Source organism: Triturus cristatus, chromosome 6 (genome assembly GCF_964204655.1).
Source record: "Triturus cristatus chromosome 6, aTriCri1.1, whole genome shotgun sequence".
Classification (NCBI taxonomy): domain Eukaryota; kingdom Metazoa; phylum Chordata; class Amphibia; order Caudata; family Salamandridae; genus Triturus; species Triturus cristatus.
In genome coordinates, this window is record NC_140589.1 from 1,063,576,881 (window position 1) to 1,063,595,008 (window position 18,128).

Consider the following 18,128-nt stretch of genomic DNA (forward strand, 5'->3'; position numbering starts at 1 on the left):
TGCTTTTTACACATGCTGTTTTAATCAGATTTTATGTTTTTAACTTGCACTTTTGTTGCTTTTGTAAACAATTATACAATAAAGGTCACTAAATGATGGATTTGGTGCAATTGGGAAGTGGGCTGCAAATTTAGGAAGTGGATTGTTTGGTTATATTGTGCAACCAATATTGATTGTTGTCATCTGCATCATTGTTTTGATCAGTATTGTGATAGGATGTAAGTGGTATAGAACAAGGCAAAGGGAAAGCACACAGAGGGAAAAAGACAGGAAGATAGAAAGGCTTATTACAACAATCTAAGGTGTATGGAGGAGTTTAGACAAAGACAAAAGGCGGCATCATCTGTTTAGATCTGTCCGTCTGATTAAGATTACCTAAATGATCATCTGATGGGCTTATCTGATGAAATGGGTGAATATTGTGATGACTCAACATCATCAAAGGGGGAACTGATACAGCACAAATTTGATCCCTCATGGGGTATCTGTTTAGGAACATGATGTAATCACTTGTAGTATGCACTCACATATTATTCAGTGCTTTGGTGAGAATAAATGTTAGAAGAAATGTGATTCAATTATTTATTTGATTTTCCCTTGTTGTCGTCTGTCTAATCCCTACCAACTCGCCACACTACTCCTACCTCCATGAGCCGCATCTGCCCAATACTTTCTCCTCTTAGGGTAGAAACTGTACTGGGAGGGCCACCACCCGTGTTCAGGGCATCCAGGTGCTGCCTAGAGTCTAGCTTATGCACCCTGAACCTGAGGTCGTTCCACCTCTTCCCTGTGTACATTGGATTGTGCCTACAGCATTCACTTTAAGAGAGATTCTGTCTCACATTTCCCTTCTGAGAGAAGTATGTTGGACCTTTGCCCAAAACAATTGGGGTTCTACTCTCAAGATTTCATCCACCATGAAAGAAAGCTCTTGCTCCGGGTTTTTGGTTTGGGGCATTATGAAAGGGTGAAGGGAGTAACACTACAATAAGAAATGAAAAGATACCCAGGAGAAAATAGTGATGGAGGAAGGAAAGTTTGTGGTGAATGACAAGTGAGCTAAAAGAAAATAATTTTAAATAGGCTTCTCCTACTCAATTTTGCCTCTGACCATGTTGTGGAGTAGCAAAGGATCATGATTTGGAATTGTGTGTGTTTTGTAGTGTGCTATGCAGGTGTCTTCAATTGGCCTGGAAACACCAGGTGAGTTGTATTTGTGTCCTACCAATGGCCATGGTTCAATTGCTTTGCTAAGCGCGAGCTGCAAATGTTTTCTGCCAATGGAGAACCACTGCTAGGGGACTGCCAGTACTGCTGTTTCATTGTAATTTGGTGGGCGGAAGGCCGCGGCCCGGTCTGCATCAGTGTACTCTACACATACATTGTGGACCACCAACTCGCTGGTGGGAGGTGCTTTATTGTGGCGGTCTGCCGCTCACACTCCATTCATTGTACTAAGGCAAGCAGAAGGCCGCCGCCTTGTTGTTCTTCTTGGAACCACCACCACAGCGGTTTGGCGGGAAGATCACCAAAGTGATAATCGGGCCCATTCTCACTCTTTGAAGAGAATCTCAGTGTGTAGAAGTTGACCGTGAATCATCACCTGTCAAGAGTCAGAGAGTGCCAACGATTCAGAATAGATATGTAAGTCAACTGATGAATGAAGTGTCACAGTGCCCCAGATGTCTGACTGAGGGTCCATTATGGAATTGAAGTCTCCTCCAATAAAAGCCAGCCACACGGGCAATTTAATCAGTAGGTGTGGGAGCATCTTTAGAGTGCTGTCCACTAGAGTGGGCGGGGCATATACAGAAACAAAAAACCATTGAGTCTACCCCCAGTATACCCTCAATTGAAGTTTATCTGCCCATGTCATTGGTTTATGTGTTCACAACTTGAAAAGGGAACTGTTTATTTGCAAGTATAGCCATGCCTTGGGAATTGTGTGTGTACCCAGAGTGGAAGATCAAGTAACCATATATCCATAAAAGGACTTGAATGAGCAGCTTGTGCTTATTAAGTGTGTCTCCTGCTGTAGCACTATCACTGGTGAGTACTGTTTAACATACTGGAAGATGGCCCGCTCGTAGGGCCTTATTACCATGATGGTCTGAAAGGCTCCGAACTGCAGTTGGATTCTCCTAAACTGTACCGGAACCTATGTTTCCGACCGACCGATTAAGATGTTCTAAGTTGGAAAGCAAACCATTTGGTCAGTCCTAATCCATTCCTACTGGTATTCGGAAACTCCGAGTCGGTCAGAGCCGACTAATACAGCTGTACGGACCGTGTTTCTGACTGATGGATTACGATGTTGGATTCGGACCGCCTTTCCGACTTGGAAAAACTGTTGGAAACTGAATTTGGGGACCCGTAGCAGGCCTTCATCCTGAGGCCTCCGGTTGGGGGTGATGGGGGTACCCCCCTGTAAAACCATGCACAGTGTGGCAGGCATCATGGGCTGCCCACCACAGGGTGCAATGTTTTCCACAACCATTCCTTTTTTTAATGAGAGCCTGTGTTTTCAGTCGGAACACAGGCTCCTATTGAAGTCAATGGGAGACTTTTTGAACGGTGTTCGGAAGCATCGTAATCGGTCGGTCGGACTCGCTGAATGTGAGTCGGTCGGAAACGATTCCAACAAGGAGGTGGTCGGTTTGCTTTTCAACCGTCATTGTAATGAGGCCCTTTGTTTTAATACTAAGGCTGTTCACATTCCAGGTTGCCAGTTGGAAGGTTTCATGTTGAGATGTTCTGGTGGATCTAACCAAATGGTAGAGGCAAAAGAACATACCCAAGCCTCAACCAACCCTACATTAGCAAACATGAAGTATCTGCTCCCTTGCCCAATCTGAGATCCATACTATATGAGAATGTAGTTACAGATAGCGGGCCATGCAGTGTAGGACAAAAGATACTGTACGTCGAACCAGTGTTTCTGTAGATACTGCAGGACCACGGGGTCCTCAGATAGGAAGCAAGAAACCAAAACATTGAGCTAGTTACACAAAAAAGGGAAATTACTAGAGTCACACAGGCAGAAGGTCTTCTAAACTTTGATCCTTGGAGGTGGTGTTAGAAAACAATTATTTTATCTTCTGTTTCAGCACTGGATTTACATATGGCCAGGTTAATTGACTTTGTGACCTCTGAGCAAATTCTTTGTCTGCAGGCACCACGGTATCTCCTTTCGCGGGGAGAGGGAGACACATCTCCACCTCCTTGGGCTAGATCAGGAGGGCGGGAGCTCAACAGCTGCCGTCCTCCAGGCTGTTAGACCACCAGCCAGTCCCAGCTCTCCTGTGGTGTCTCAAAGAAACGTGTCTACCTCTCATGAAAGATCTTCATCTTAACAAAGAAGAGCATCATGTATGTTAGCTCTATGGCTTCTGCTTAGGATCGTGCCAGTATCGGGATGTCAAAAACATAGTCAATAGGAATATTGTAGACAAGAATGTCATTTTTTTTTAATAATCAATTTTATTGATTTTTGAATGAACACATTGAACATTACAGCACGTATAGGCATTAGCAAGTTGGTACATTGGTAAATCACTGATATTGTTATGCGCATACATACGTGACATTCTTTTCTTAGTGCATTGTAATATACGATCTAAGTTTGAGAAGAGACAGAAAACCCTATCTAATTCAGTTGGTTCAGCCATTTACCCAAGACTTTTAAGTGTTTGGCTGGACATCCCCTAGCTTCAAACAAGGGTTTCTCCTGTGCTGCGCAGCAGTCTATGCCCTTGCACCATTTAGACAAGCTTGGGGAGTAGGTTGTTTCGAAGCCGCGGCGATATCCTGTTGAGCCACCATGGTGGCAATACCCAGGAAGAGCTTGTCTGCCCTGGACCCATCTAGGCCGTCCATGACTCCTAGGAGGAGATTCATGGGGTTATGAGGCACCTGCCAAACCCAGAACACCCGTGGGCTCTGATTCAAGGGCCTCCCAATATGGGGTGAGGTGAGGGTAGGACCAAACCATGTGGAAGAAATCAGCTGGTTCTTGCCTATAGCGCGTGCAGGAAGGTGAGGGTCGCAGACCTGCCTTATGAAGGCGTTCAGGGGTTAGTTATGCATTATGTAGGTAGTATAGCTGAATCAGGCAGGGCTTAGCTGAGGTGGCAATGGTTTTGGGGGCCATTAGAGTATCACAACAGTCTTCGTCTTCGAGGGGACCCAGCCAACCCTCCCAGCAGTGCCTGAGCGAGTCCAGCGTGGCCAGTCCACTGTTGGTTAGGCAGCGGTATATCCGCAACACCCCTGCCTTCCCTAGGTCCCCCATCATGATTTGTGCTTCTATTGGTCTAATACCAGTTGTTAGGTGTGTGCTGAGTGCGTGTTGTAGCCGCAAAGATCTGTAAAATTGAGAGGGGTGAAGAGTATAACGGTGTTGTAGGTCTTAGAATGATTGTATGTTGTCACCAGTCCACATATCACCCAGTTGTGATATGCCGATAAGGTCCCATCAATCACACATCAGGCCTTTGGCCAGTCTATTAAATAGATGGTGGGGGCAGGTGACAGGGAATATGCTACATTACTTGCCTACTTAACACCGTCAGTGCAACCTCCTCATGAAGGGCATCAGGTGGGTAAGGCAGGCACCTCTGGAATCTCATATGGGCATGATGGGGCTATGTCTAGGGAGGGGGTGCTTTGGCTTAAAAGGGGGGCGTTTGGGTATGGAGGGTGGACTTTGGCCTGGGAGTGTGTTTCTTGTGAGTTACACTGGGCCTGACTCCTTTTTAGGTCGAGGACTACCGGTCTGCCGAAGGCAGAACCGGAAGTCGGAAGATTTAATGTTTTCTAGAGTGGCTATTTAGCCCGCCTCTCTTTTTGCTTCTCCTCCATTGGCTGGCTTCCTAAACAGAGGCCAGCCATTGGAGGAGAGAGCCGTCCCTCCAAATAGGCTCCGTCTTTTTCAGATTCGGGGGCGTGTTCCTTGCTGTTCTTTCCACTTTTAGACACGCCCTTTTAGAACAGCAGGAACACGCCCCCGAATCCGAAAAAGTTTCGATTCTTCCATTCGCCATTTTTATGATGTTCTCTGGCCGTGAGGATCTTCTTGCTGTTGTGCGTATAGGTAAGGCATTTTGCCTGTTTGTTCGTCTCCCTCCCAGCAGTCCGTGACTTCTTGGTGGCACCCCCGCTCCTCTCCAGGCACTCCCGGTGGTGCTCGTGCCCGCCCAAATCCTCAACAGTAGCGGCTGTTCTATTCCTACTCTCTCCCCCCACCCCATCTTATTTAGGTGTCCGATGGAAGCGCAGCTGCCGGTGCCACTCTGAAACAGCTCGTGAGCCGGAGAATAACACTTCCTGCACACCAGTGTATGTCTGTATCAGCATCACTGGGACGCGTGTAGCAGCAGCTTTCCCCCTGGGCAGGACTGCGCTTGCCGTGTGTGCGAGCGATTTGCATTGTTGTGTAACCAGAGCTGATCTGTGGAGACTGCATCACACGCAAAACAGATCTGGTCTGAGGCGGCTTTTAATTAAGCTCCCACTGCTTCCCTCTTCTGTACCCAGCTGTCTTTTCTCCGCAGCCCTGCTCCCAGCCCTCCTTGCTGATTTACTTTGTTGAGGTGGGGGTTGCGGGTGATATCATAGCCCCTCTTGTTGGTGTAAGGGAAGGTTGAGCTATCGGCTCCCTGCTGCTTCGTGTCGCCGGAACTCTGTTGGGGGGTCTCTTTTGCGCTGACGCCATCAAGTGTTTGTCTCACTTTAGAAAGTATCGACAGGGTAAAATAAACTTTCACTGAACTAATGATGTTGAAGGGAGCGGGTGGTCCCTGTACTGCTCCGGGCTGCGACGGGTGTATCCAGTGTCACAGCATACGCGGAGTCCGGTTCTTTGGCTTATCAGCAAGTTTTATCACCGCACCAGGTGGGCCAACGGCAGATGCAGATTGCCCCACTTGCAATAAAATACAAGCCTGGTGAACTTGCATAAGGCATGCTTTTATCGCCAATAACTGATAAGGACCCGTTCCTTGTCAGGACAGTGTGATTAAAGGACGCTTTAGTGGAAACTGATATAAATGCAAGCAAGAAACAAAACCATGGATCTGTAATAAAATCTTCTGTTTTACAAATTTCAAGAGCTCACAGCCATAATAAACTACATCGCTGGAAGTAAAACAATCGGCATTGCTGCAACCCATGGTTAACCTTTCTATTGAATTGCTTGCAAAAAGGCTTGACCGGCGGGGACTCTGCTTCAAGTCCAGCCGCCGAAAATGGAATTGAAATAAATAAAAACAAAACAAACAGCTCATCCTATTCTCCATCACAAAGCCAGGCTGCATCGGAGCGTTAGGTGCTTCCACATCCTAAAGTTGTTCTCAACAAAACGTCGAACGGAAGATAAACAACAGAGATTCAGTAGTCCATGGCAGATGGCGCATTGTAAATATGTTTGTCCACGGTGATCAGTGATTGTTGTCCTTCTGTTGCCAGTAATCGATTATGTCTCTAAACAGTGCCAATCAGAACTGAAATGTGAAAAATGAAGCTAATTTATTACGGGTTAAGGATTACTGCTAAACACAGAGCAGCAAATGAAAATGGCAATCTGTCATAATGAAAACAGCAGAATCATGGACAGAAGATGTTCATGTGGAGGTACAATGCGCTGGTTATTCATCTTTTTAGGAGAAAGCATCAGTAATTTAAGTGGGCCGGGTCCTGCTGTGCTCAGCACCGGCAGTTCTAACTAGCAGGTAGGTCCCTATCGGTCTCTCCGTTTTTGCCCCCATCTTCAGGGTGAAAAATTCAGAGCATATTGTGCTTTGTATTGGCGAACACAAGGGGAAAGAGCATTTCTCACTAAAACTTGGAGATGTTGATTCGCACGCCTCTCTGGATCCTGTCATGAGGTACATTAATTCATGCTAAGTGCTATTAAGGTCTCCTGTGTCCAGCTTTCCACACACTGCCTGCCACCCATATTACCTACCTCCTCCATGTCCTTCTGCCCACACAGGGATTGGTCCATAGAAATTGTCCCACGAGCACCCGTAGATAATTTTTTTTTTTTTTTAAATCTTGTATTTTAACAGAAGGCCTAATTCTATATTAAAAACAGAGCTTTGTACTATACCATTTCCCGCTGAAAGGCAATATTTCTCTCCATGTGTTCCCATACCTGGCATGTCACGCAGTTTGGTGCTTACTTTCCCTCCATGTTGAAGAACAATAGATGTTTCAGCACCCAGGCTAATGTGCTGCCTAGCTAAATACATATAAGGCAGGTTGGCAATGTGCCGGCCGAATGTTGCATGCTCTGTAGCTCCTCTGCAAATCTTTGCACCAAGCATTGAACTCTTCTTTGGTGAATACTTCATTTAGTATATTCATTTGACAACATGGCGGGTACGGGGCATGCGGCAGCAGTGTATAAACCAGAGTACAGCAAGGTTTTGCTAGTGACTATGGTGACATACTGTCAGTGAGGTGTGCAACATACTAATTTCCACAAATTGCCTTGCGATGGACTTGCATACAATAGCCGTTCTGAAAATATTCTTTGCACAGACACAATATGCCGCACCAACAATGGAAAAATCCAGTTTTGCAAATGAAAATATACATTCAAAAATTGAGTTGTAAGTGACGAGTTTCCGTTTGGCACTAAAAATAGGGTGGATAGCTACTCCATTTTGGAAGGTGTTGCTCTGAGGCAGGTAGAGTTTAAATGGATTGCCCTGGACCTCCGAGGTTTGGTCATTTGGTCAAGCCTAGTATATCCTGGTTCCACCGTTAACGACTTAACCTCTAGCACAAATTTTGCAAAATCCTCAAATCTTTGCATAACATTTACAGACCCTTGGTATCTTCTTGCGCTTTACTTCAGAATGCTGCAGATTTGATAAAATGGCACACCATCTCTATCTACCTCACTCTCTATCTCACTACCTCACTCTCTATCTACCTTACTCTCTCTCACTAACTCACTCTCTATTTCAATACCTCACTCTCTCTCTCTCACTACCTCACTCTCTCTCTGCTAATGCAATAGGTATCACATATGCAAAAAAAAAGCTAAAGCCAATAGAAATGGCAATGCCATTTATTTAGGGATACAAAAATGATAAAAAAATAATGCGCAATCCCAATAGCTCTACCTATAATATTGCCGAGACCATTGCATTGTAAATTCTTGTTTCTTTCTGGGGCGGATTTGGAAGGGGTAGCCCATGAGTTGGAAGGATAGGAGATGGGGATGGAAATCAGGCCTGGATTGATGGAGGGGAGGAAGGTGTCCTAAAGGGCAAAGTCCAAGGGAGAAGAAGTAATGTTCATGGGTAGAGGTTGTGGGATATTCAGAGATGGGGTCAGGTTGGGAGGCAGAGGGAGTTGAAGTGTCTGCTGCATGTGGATCTAATGTGGCTGCAGGTGTGGTGTGTAGTGTGATGCGGGGTGTGGATGGCTGCATGGCTGCTGGTGTGGTGTGTAGTGTAATGGGGGTATGGATGGCTGTATGGCTGCAGGTGTGATCTGTGTGTGAGGGGGTGTGAATGGTTGTATGGCTTCAATTGTGGTGGAATGTGCGAGGGGTTGTGGATGACTGTATGGTTGCAGGTGTGGTGTGCTATGTGGGGCGGTGGATGGCTGTATGGCTGCAAATGTGGTGTGTTGTGTGAGGGGGTGTAGATGACTGTGGCTGCTGGTGTGATGCATTGTGTGAGGGAGTGTGGATGGCTGTATGGCTGCTGGTTTGGTGTGTTTTGTGAGGGGTGGATGGCTGTATGGCTTCTGTTGTGGTGTGGTGTGTTGAATGAGGGGTGTGTGGATGGCTTTATGTCTGCTGGTGTGGTAGGTTGTGTGAGGAGGTGAGGATCGTTACATGGCTGCTGCTGTGGTGTGTTGTGTGAGGGGGTGTGGATGGTTGCATGCTACATGTGTGTGTTTGGGTGGGTGCATGCACAGGTGCGTGTGTGTTGGGACAGGCATAGGAATAGGGTCTTGGATGGGGATGGGGTCAAGGAACGTTTTGGAACAGAAGCCTGGGTTGGGTGTAATGCTGCCGTTAATGAGGAGGCCAGAGCCTAAAACAAACCCTATAGGGCACACATACCATTGTGAACGCCACCCAGGTAGCCAAACATTTGAGTAAGTTGACTGCCCAGACCCTGGATGGCATTCAACAGTACAGTCTGCTCAACAGACATCTGTATCAGGAGGTCAATAGCCACCTCACCCAGGGCAGCTGGGGTGCAGGGGGAAGCTGAGGCGACGGCTCCCCTCTTAAGGGAGCAGGCCTGGGTAACTCATTAGGGAGCAGCAGGGAGGGCAGTGATAGTAAGGGGGTGGCAGTCACTGATGCCACTGCACCAGGTTGGGTGGGGGGCCACCACAACCAAGGAAGGGCTACTGAAGTCCGACTCGCTGGATTAAGTTGTGGTTTCTGAATCCTCCATGGCACTCCACTAGCCCTCTTGGCCCATCAGTATCGGTGTGCTGACCTGACCCACATCATCCAGTTGCTTCCCCAACATCCTAGGCCCTGTCCTCTTCGCCAGGCTGGGTGGATGTTGGAATGAAACAATACCTAGGTTAAAGTTACCAGCAAAGACTCACAGGAGGTAAAGCTCTGTACATTCAGCAAATGAAACGTAGAAGTATTACACCACCTAATAGGGATTCCACAAATGCTGCAGCCTTAGTAGGAGTGAATGCCTGTATGCAACATTAACTTGTCAAATCTCCACACATGGTAGCATTGAACACAGTTTCCCACAATTGAATGAGGCTACGTGTGACTACTGTTTCTCCATGTATGTAGCAAGGTCTGATTGGAGCCTGTAAATGTTATCTTTGATTTGACATGCAATCACTTGCATCCATTTGAGCTGACACCACCTATGGCCTATGCACATCCCCACTCTTTTTTTAATTCAAATTCACACACATTTCCTAATGCACTTTTTGTAGATACTACAACAGGTAAGTATGATGACATCAAGGAAATTTTCGGGCCCTGTAGAGTATGTCATATCTGTAGACATTAGGAAAAAGACACCATAGAAACACTAATATGTCTCTAAATTATATCCAAAATTGTTGCTTACAGTACACACTCACAAATGCACACAGCAAGTCTGATTTACACTACTTACTACTTATCAGCAGGCAGTTACAGTTTCTACCAACTTTAACATGTCTGTGACATACATGTCTACTGACAAGTCAAATGCATGGAACATCACTTTGTAAGACAGTACTGTCAGTCCTCAGAATATGTTTGTCTTAGCCACTACATTAGCTTTATATGTTTAACAATGCCTCATGTGAATGGGTATGTGTGACACAGCCACCCATATACACACACCCCTGTTGGTGATAAAACCGTGAGATCTACAAATTTTACCAGTCAGAGTGATACTTTATTTGATTAAAAATATAATCATAAAAGCAAAATATACATACCATACGTATACAAAACAGAGAGATTAAAATACCCAAAGTGTAATAGGACTACATGTTTTAAAACCAGATAGCAGCACAAGGTCATAAAAAACAATTAATAATTTTAAAAGGGAATGAATGTTGCGTCTAAAAACTCCAGATAAGACACTGAATTGCAGAGAGACCAAACAGATAAGAACAGTTCGGTGAAGCAGCTGTCAGTTGTCGATAGTCAGTATCGAGTCGTTGGGATCGCGCTCCATAGAATTGCAGGGATAGAGAACACAGGTTGTACTGAAATAGAGCTTCATAGGTTTACTATTGTTTTAGTCGCCTGTGCATTTCCTCAAGATTGTTGCCGGGCCTGCAGTTTGCTGGTTGAGTTTGCGATATGCACGGTGAAAAAGATTGTAAAGCTTATGTTTAAAGCTGAGTTCTCTGGGTTCAATACCGCGATAATTGACTACCTGCAGGACTGGACTCCCAATCTGTTCCACACTGGCCTCAGTTTTAGTCTGTGCTGGGTCAGCAATGCAGGGCAGAGGCATAGAACATGCTGCAGGGACTCCACCAAGTCCCCGCAGCCCCTGCACTGTAGCTCATCTGATGTGCGACGCCAAAGAGGTAAATGTTTCAGAAAGTGAGATTCCCCCAATCTAAGTGCCATAAACCGCAGTTTTAAGTACAGGGGGTATGTGCAGGGCAGGTATGATGGAAGAGAAAAATATATAGTGATGAAAAGGAGGCGCACCTTGCTTTAAAAACTGCCCTCACACACAGCAAGCTGTGTCATGCTTCATCATAGGGCTGCTAACACACCTCCGTGTTTACCCAACACTGGAGGTGGAGCAATAGGGAGGGGAAGACAATACAACAAATAATGTGAAATCAAGGGTGAGAAAATAGCGCAGAAAAAGGGATATAAAAGCTGGTCTCAGGGGATCCTTATTACAATTTTAATATTAGGTCCCCTGTCCAAGATTGTTTTTTGTTTTTTTCTTTTTTTTCCCCCAACATATTTTATTGTTTCATTATACCTCTACAAGTAACACCATAATACAGGATCATTTCCCAAACATTCAGTAATGAATTCTCGTCCTTTACATGCAATAGCAAATATACTTGGAAGCAACATCACTGCCGATATCCCTATTTACTATCTCGTGCCTGCGACCATACACGTAGTCGGCAGTTCTAGGTTAGGCACGATCTATATCCACATCTGGAGGATCCAGTTCATAAGCGTCTCTGCGAGGCCTCGCTCCAATCCACCTCAATAGTTAACAGGTTAACAAAACGTCCAGGATTAAATGTTATAGCAAAATATGTGGATGCTAGGTAGAGGAGCTTATAATGAGACTCCACGTGCTCCACTGGCAATTGACAATGCCCTGGCTTTCCTCAGGAATCTCACCTCTGTGACCCTGGGTGCTCACCCTCCCCTTCAAGGAATTCAGAAGTGAAAGAGGGTGATATCACCTTTCAAAGAGCCCTTCGCGTGTGAAGGGGAACCTGTACGAATACAAAAGCCAAACAGCACGTGACCTAGTTAGTGCCCCTTACTTAAAACAAAAATCATACTCAAAGGTAATAATAGTGCATAACCTCCAATCACTCAGAACACACTTTAAAATATATTGGGGGGCACTCCGAAATCCCCTTTGAATCTCTGGATTCGGGTGCTCTTTTACCTATAAATTTAATTAATGTCCCAGTCATAATTAAATGAAGTTTATCAATTCAACAAGACGCAATAAAAATTATTACCATGTTGACGAACCAGTCCTCGGTGATAATTAACACCTGTAGGTGCTACATTATACAAATAAATCCGGAGACGCCACAAGCATCCAAGCTAACTGTCCGAACAACTTACAGAGTTTATATTAGTATAAAACTCGAAATGGCGGGGAGCAGAACAGCTTCCTATTAGCACGCTCTGTGAAGGAAGCAAGATTCATTAAAATACCCCCTCTTTTATGCTAGCTCAGGAGGCTTTCTTTTAACTTGTTATTGGCGGGGAAGCCTCAAGAAAGTGTTTGTCTAGGCATAATCCCTTCTCTTATATAGCAATAGCCTGCACTGTCAAAAATGGGAACGTGCAAACACACACGTCCTAAGTCGCGTGTCTAACGCTAGAGGCAATCTGCTCTGACTTGTATATAGCGAGATACGTTCACCGTTTTCATTGACATAATCTCAGGAGTAGAAAGACGTTTTGTTCTCGCCCACAGTGTGACATTAGGAACGAGCGAGCAATCACTCCACATCGTGGTGATTTAAAACTCTACCCCTTCTGGTTTTAAGAAACAGGTATCATTATCAAGTAAACAGAGACGCTCCTCCTCGCTCGACGGCTCAACGACACCCCTGTTAAGCTGTCTTAGCTGCCCAAATTTGACTGAAACGCTGCAGCGCCTCTAGAGCTGTCTCTTCTATTCAAATTGACAAAAGCGGCAACCATTTCCCGAGAAACTTACTGCTTGCAAGGTAAACTGTCGACGCTTATTAACGTCTCTCCGGTGCGCCGTATAGAACACTTGTCCGTGTTCAGAGAGGCTCTCTTGAGGAGACGAAAGCCACGCCCCCAGGGTATGTAGAGGACCACGTGGGCAGTTTTGCCGACGATGTTAAAATGCTAGAGCGCTATCCCGTCATCTAGCAGGATGGTAATGGAATCCCTTTTAGGCTATAGCCTATTCAAATTAAAAACACCTCAATCTACGTAATGATCCATTCTACCCTGTGAATGGAAATTACTAGAATCAATAATTTGTGTATGATCCTATAAATCGTTTATGGCCTTATCTCAATAGAAATAAACGATATACAGAATAATGCACTCAGTGTCAGTAGGGGGCTTATGGATGGGACTGCTTTAGTTCTGTAGGTAGTATCTGTTGCTGATATTAAAAGAATAGTACTACTATGTCTCCCATGAACTATGACGGAAACAAGAGGGCAAAAACATTCATATTCATTTGAACAGTCCTGTATCCATTAACTCAATACAATGAAACATAACCCCTCAGTTAGTCATTTATTACTGACTGTAAGGGAAGATAGTCACCTTCCCGTAGTGCGAAGGTGTCCTATGATGTTTCAAGGGCTATTTAGAGTATTCCAGGATATATCATCATGCAATCTCCTGGAGAAACTCCATACCCTATAGATCCATTTTTGCTCTCTGACAAATAATGCTCTATCCGGATTTCCCCCACTCATGTTGCTGTTAGGTTTTTCAATTACGGTCCAAGTAAAATCCTCAGCCGAGTGATTTTTCTCCATGAAGTGGGTCGTCAGTTTGCTTAAATTCTGTTGGCATCTAAATGTGGATCTATGCTCCATGATTCTTGTTTTCACCTTTCTGGTAGTCATTCCCAGGTACATTAACTCACATGGGCATTTCAACATATAGATAACAAAGGAGGAATTACAGTTAGTATTCCTCCTTTGCTCCCAGGGATGAGTTAATCCAACATCTATCACCTTGGTATTGGTTGTCAAGTGGCATAAGTCACACATCCCACATCTTGTGTGACCAGTAACTGGGGGGAGGAACATCATGGGATATCCTTCTTCTATGCCCAGGATGGTCTGAGTCGGCACCACTGCTTGATTAGGGAAGGGCTCCTAATACCTGCGCGAGAGCCTAGGCGCAACCGAGGGAGAAGGGCCTTGCTCTAGACACATCAGGGACGCGCATTGCAGGTACTGTCATCAGGGGCTGTGCGCAGCAAAGGAGTCACGCTCTCCCTGCACCACCATACCTATGCCATGAGGGAAACGGCCAGCATTGCAGGAACCTGGGGCATATTAACAAGCGGCAGCGATAATTATCACTGGCCGCTCTTAGCGAGAAAAATGTTATCGCTGGCTATCACAGGAAATTATCGCCATGCTAGCATTGTATTTACAACGCATAGCACAATGGCGATAATTTCCCAGCGATAGCGATGTTTTCCATGGAACATCGCTGGTTTTCCAGCGATGTTCCATGGAAAACGGCGATAACCTTGCTGATACGACCCTGTGGTCCTATCAGCATAATCCACTCCCAATGATAAGTATAGCTAAGTCTGCATTTTAGCAGACGTTATTTTTTGGAGAAAACAGCTGTTTTCTCCAAAAACGAAAGTCTGCTAAAATGCGTGGGCAGCCTTGTAAATATCGCGATGTGTACATCAGCGATATTTACAAGGTTGTCCTGCCCAGTGATGCCCACTTTGCATCTCATTAGAGATGCAAAGGGAGGCGTCGGGTAAAAGGGTGCTAACATGCGCTAATGCATGTTATCACCCTCTTGTAAATAGGGCGATATTTTTATCTCCGCTTTTTTTACTTTAAAAGCCAAAAAAGCGGAGATATGGCCCTTGTAAATAGGCCCCTAGTCTCTTCAGCCGTGGGGGAACGGCTTACAGGATACCAGGAACTACTTATCCCAGCACCCCCTGCCTCAGCGACCGCCACCGACAGCGCACCAGGAGGCGCCATATCTTCGCCCCAGCCTCCAGCAGCACCTGGGCCCATCTTTGCCAGGAAGGGGCAGGCCCACCCCCCTTCATCTGTGGTCGTGGGCTCTTGTGTAGTACTTGGAGTCTGCTTGCAGGTACTGTTCGCTTTCTGTTATTACCTTTATTCTAGCTCGCCGGCACTACTGGTTTTCCATTGTTATCAGCAGAACCCCCACGTACTATGCTCTAACGGACCAGGTGTGACTAAACCCCCTATATTGAACTCGGCCCAATTAGAAAAATTGGCCTAGACTGTGTCCTTTGACCCAGGGCCCTGTACCGCACGTTGCACTTTAGTGTTATTATCTTGACTAAATGCTTTTACTATTATTGCTGCTAAATAACGTATATGCACTTTGCACTTTTAGCATAAAAACAAGGGCCTGTTGAGTTTTTACATTTGGCATTTTATTGGTTTGTGTCTTAGTACTGTATTATATTTTTTACATTGTATATTGCACTTGGCACTTTGCCTTAAAAACGGTTGAGCACTTTAATAGGGATCTGCGTAAATAATTTAGTGTGTTTAGAGGTAGTCAACATGAATAAGCGGAAGCCAAATCTGAGGAAAAGTGTGGCTGGAACTTTAGATGCATTCATATTGAGGGCAGAATCAGCCCTCATGAATGAAATAAAACTCACCGAACGCAGGCTATCCCTTGAGCCCTACCCCTCGCAAGGTAGACTTTCTCCAACCCCCGCAATTTCTGATTCTTTGGCGGCTTCCAACCAGGATGTATCTCCATCTCGGCTGAGTCAGTCCCCACTTGTCATCCCAGTTACAGTGACAAATTCAGTTTCCTGCTCATCTTTTTTTTTTTTTTCAACTTATTCAGAAAAAGTTTTATTAAAAGAATATGCTCAAATGTTACAAAATAAAAGAAAAATAAGAAAAGTTAACAACTAGAAGTACATATCATGTTAAGTAATGACGATAACATAGGCTGTAATATCATACATAAAAAAAAAACAACAAATTTTGAGAATATTTATAAGCAAAAACTGGCAGTTAATATAAAATAAGGCAAGAAAGAGGGATATAAAATATACATTACAAGCATAAGAAAAATCAATAAATAGAGAAAAAAGGAGTATTCTTGTTTAAACAAAGAACAAGACGTCATGGAGGTTTAGAAACTTCTTGTTGTAACGGGGATAAAGAGAGAGAGGCACGAGCACTTGAGTAAAAAAAAAAACGTGATTGGATTCCACAATTCGCTTCGTTTAGTAGCTAAGGCCAAGGGGTAAACAAAGGTTGTATCTAATCTATGATTGTAGCAAACTGCATACCACCAAGCCTTAGAAGATAATTTGGTATAATCCTTCCAATTTTTAGTTATTTGCTGAAATGCTACTGCTAACAATAAGTCTATTATTCTAGTGCTACAAGTGCAATGATCCCAAATGGGAGAGAGACTCCCTAAAAAAATATGAGCAAAAGAAAAGGAGTGAGTGGAAGAAAAAATCTTGTTAATTTGAGACCAAACCTGTGTCCAAAAACTAAGAACAAGGTGACAGCTAAAAAGCATGTGAAAAAGATCTGCACGCGGAGAGGAGCAGGACCAACATTTGTCAGAGGCATCTGGGAAATGTTTACTGAGAGTGAGTGGGGAAAATAATAAACGATTATAAATAAAAAATAGTGTTTGAGTGGTATTAGCAGCTCTGGAGGATCTACGAATCTTCAACCATGACTTATCCCACAACTCAATAGGCCAAGAGATTGTAAGATCTTTTTCCCAATCCTCCTCTATTGCGGTTTTTATGCGGGGGGAGGACAAAGTGTGGAGGAAAGCGTATATTTTTGAAGCCTTAGAATGATTAGTAAGTAAAGAATTCAGCGAGGAAGCATCAGGGGGTGCATGAATTGATGGAGGATGTATAGCGAGATGAGCCTCATAGGCGTGCTGTAATGCGTGTGTCAACAACAGGTATTTGGTTCGACTAGCTAGGGGTAGATTAAAAGAAGTGGCAGCTAAATCGAAGGAGATAATCTGAGTATGATGAAACAATTGACGCACCCAAATAAGACCGCGCATTCTCCAGGACCTCCAATAAATTGGTTTACTATTAATGAGGATAGACGTGTTATGCCAAATAGGTTGATCAAAAAAGGATAGAGTGTGTGGACAAGGAAGAATTTTGGAGGTATATTTAAGAATGGGAGTAGATAAAGATTGAGGTCTGCGAGAAAACATGAGATATTCTTTGAATGAAAAGGGAGAAATGAAAGACTTCTCCAAGGTCAACCAGAGAGGAGAGGATAATGAGGGATCATCAATCCAGTGAGAGACTTGATGTAAGAGAAAGGATTTATGATATAAGGAGAAGTTTGGAAAATTCACCCCACCCTCTCTTTTAGAGCGCATAAGCCTAGACAAAGACATACGAGATTTTTTGTGCCCCCATAAAAAGGAGGATAGAATAGAGTTTATTTTCTTGAAATATTTCAAGGGAATAGCAAGTGGTATATTAGAAATTGTAAACAAAACAATTGGAGAAAGCATCATCTTGATTGTATCCAATCTACCCCACCATGATAGATAAAGAGGATGCCATTTATTAGTAAGAGTAGTTAGTTTTTGAATACAATCTTCCATACACTTAGTAATTGTATCAGAAAGAGAGGAGTGAACATTGAGACCCAAATATTTAATATAATTAGGGCTCCAAGTAAAACCTGAAGCAGAAAAGTCGTCTTTGAAAATCACTTTAGTGAGTGGTAAGATTTCGCATTTGTCCTTGTTTAGTTTGTAACCCGATACTTGAGCAAAATAATGAACTTCATCTAAAAATGCTGGAAGGGAGATATCTGGTTGAGAAATAAATAGTAGGACATCATCCGCATAAGCTGCCATTTTAATGATAGAATCCTGAAAATTAAAACCATGAATGTTATCATTCTGACGGAGTTGTAAAAGGAAAGGTTCTAAAGCAAGATTAAACAGAAAAGGTGAAAGTGGGCAACCCTGCCTAACCCCTCTTCCCAGTGAAAAATAAGGAGATAAGCCCCTGTGAGAAGTTGGCCTGGTATATGCTGTTCACTAGTTCTAGTGACCACCTTGTACCATGCCAAGCAACCCTTATGGTGTGGTTGTAAGTCAACCTTTTTGGACTAGCTGCCCTAGTGGTAGCGTAGGCTAAGCAGTCTTTGAGGCTAAACTCGTGAAGCGTGTTAAGCAAGCTGTTTTACCAATA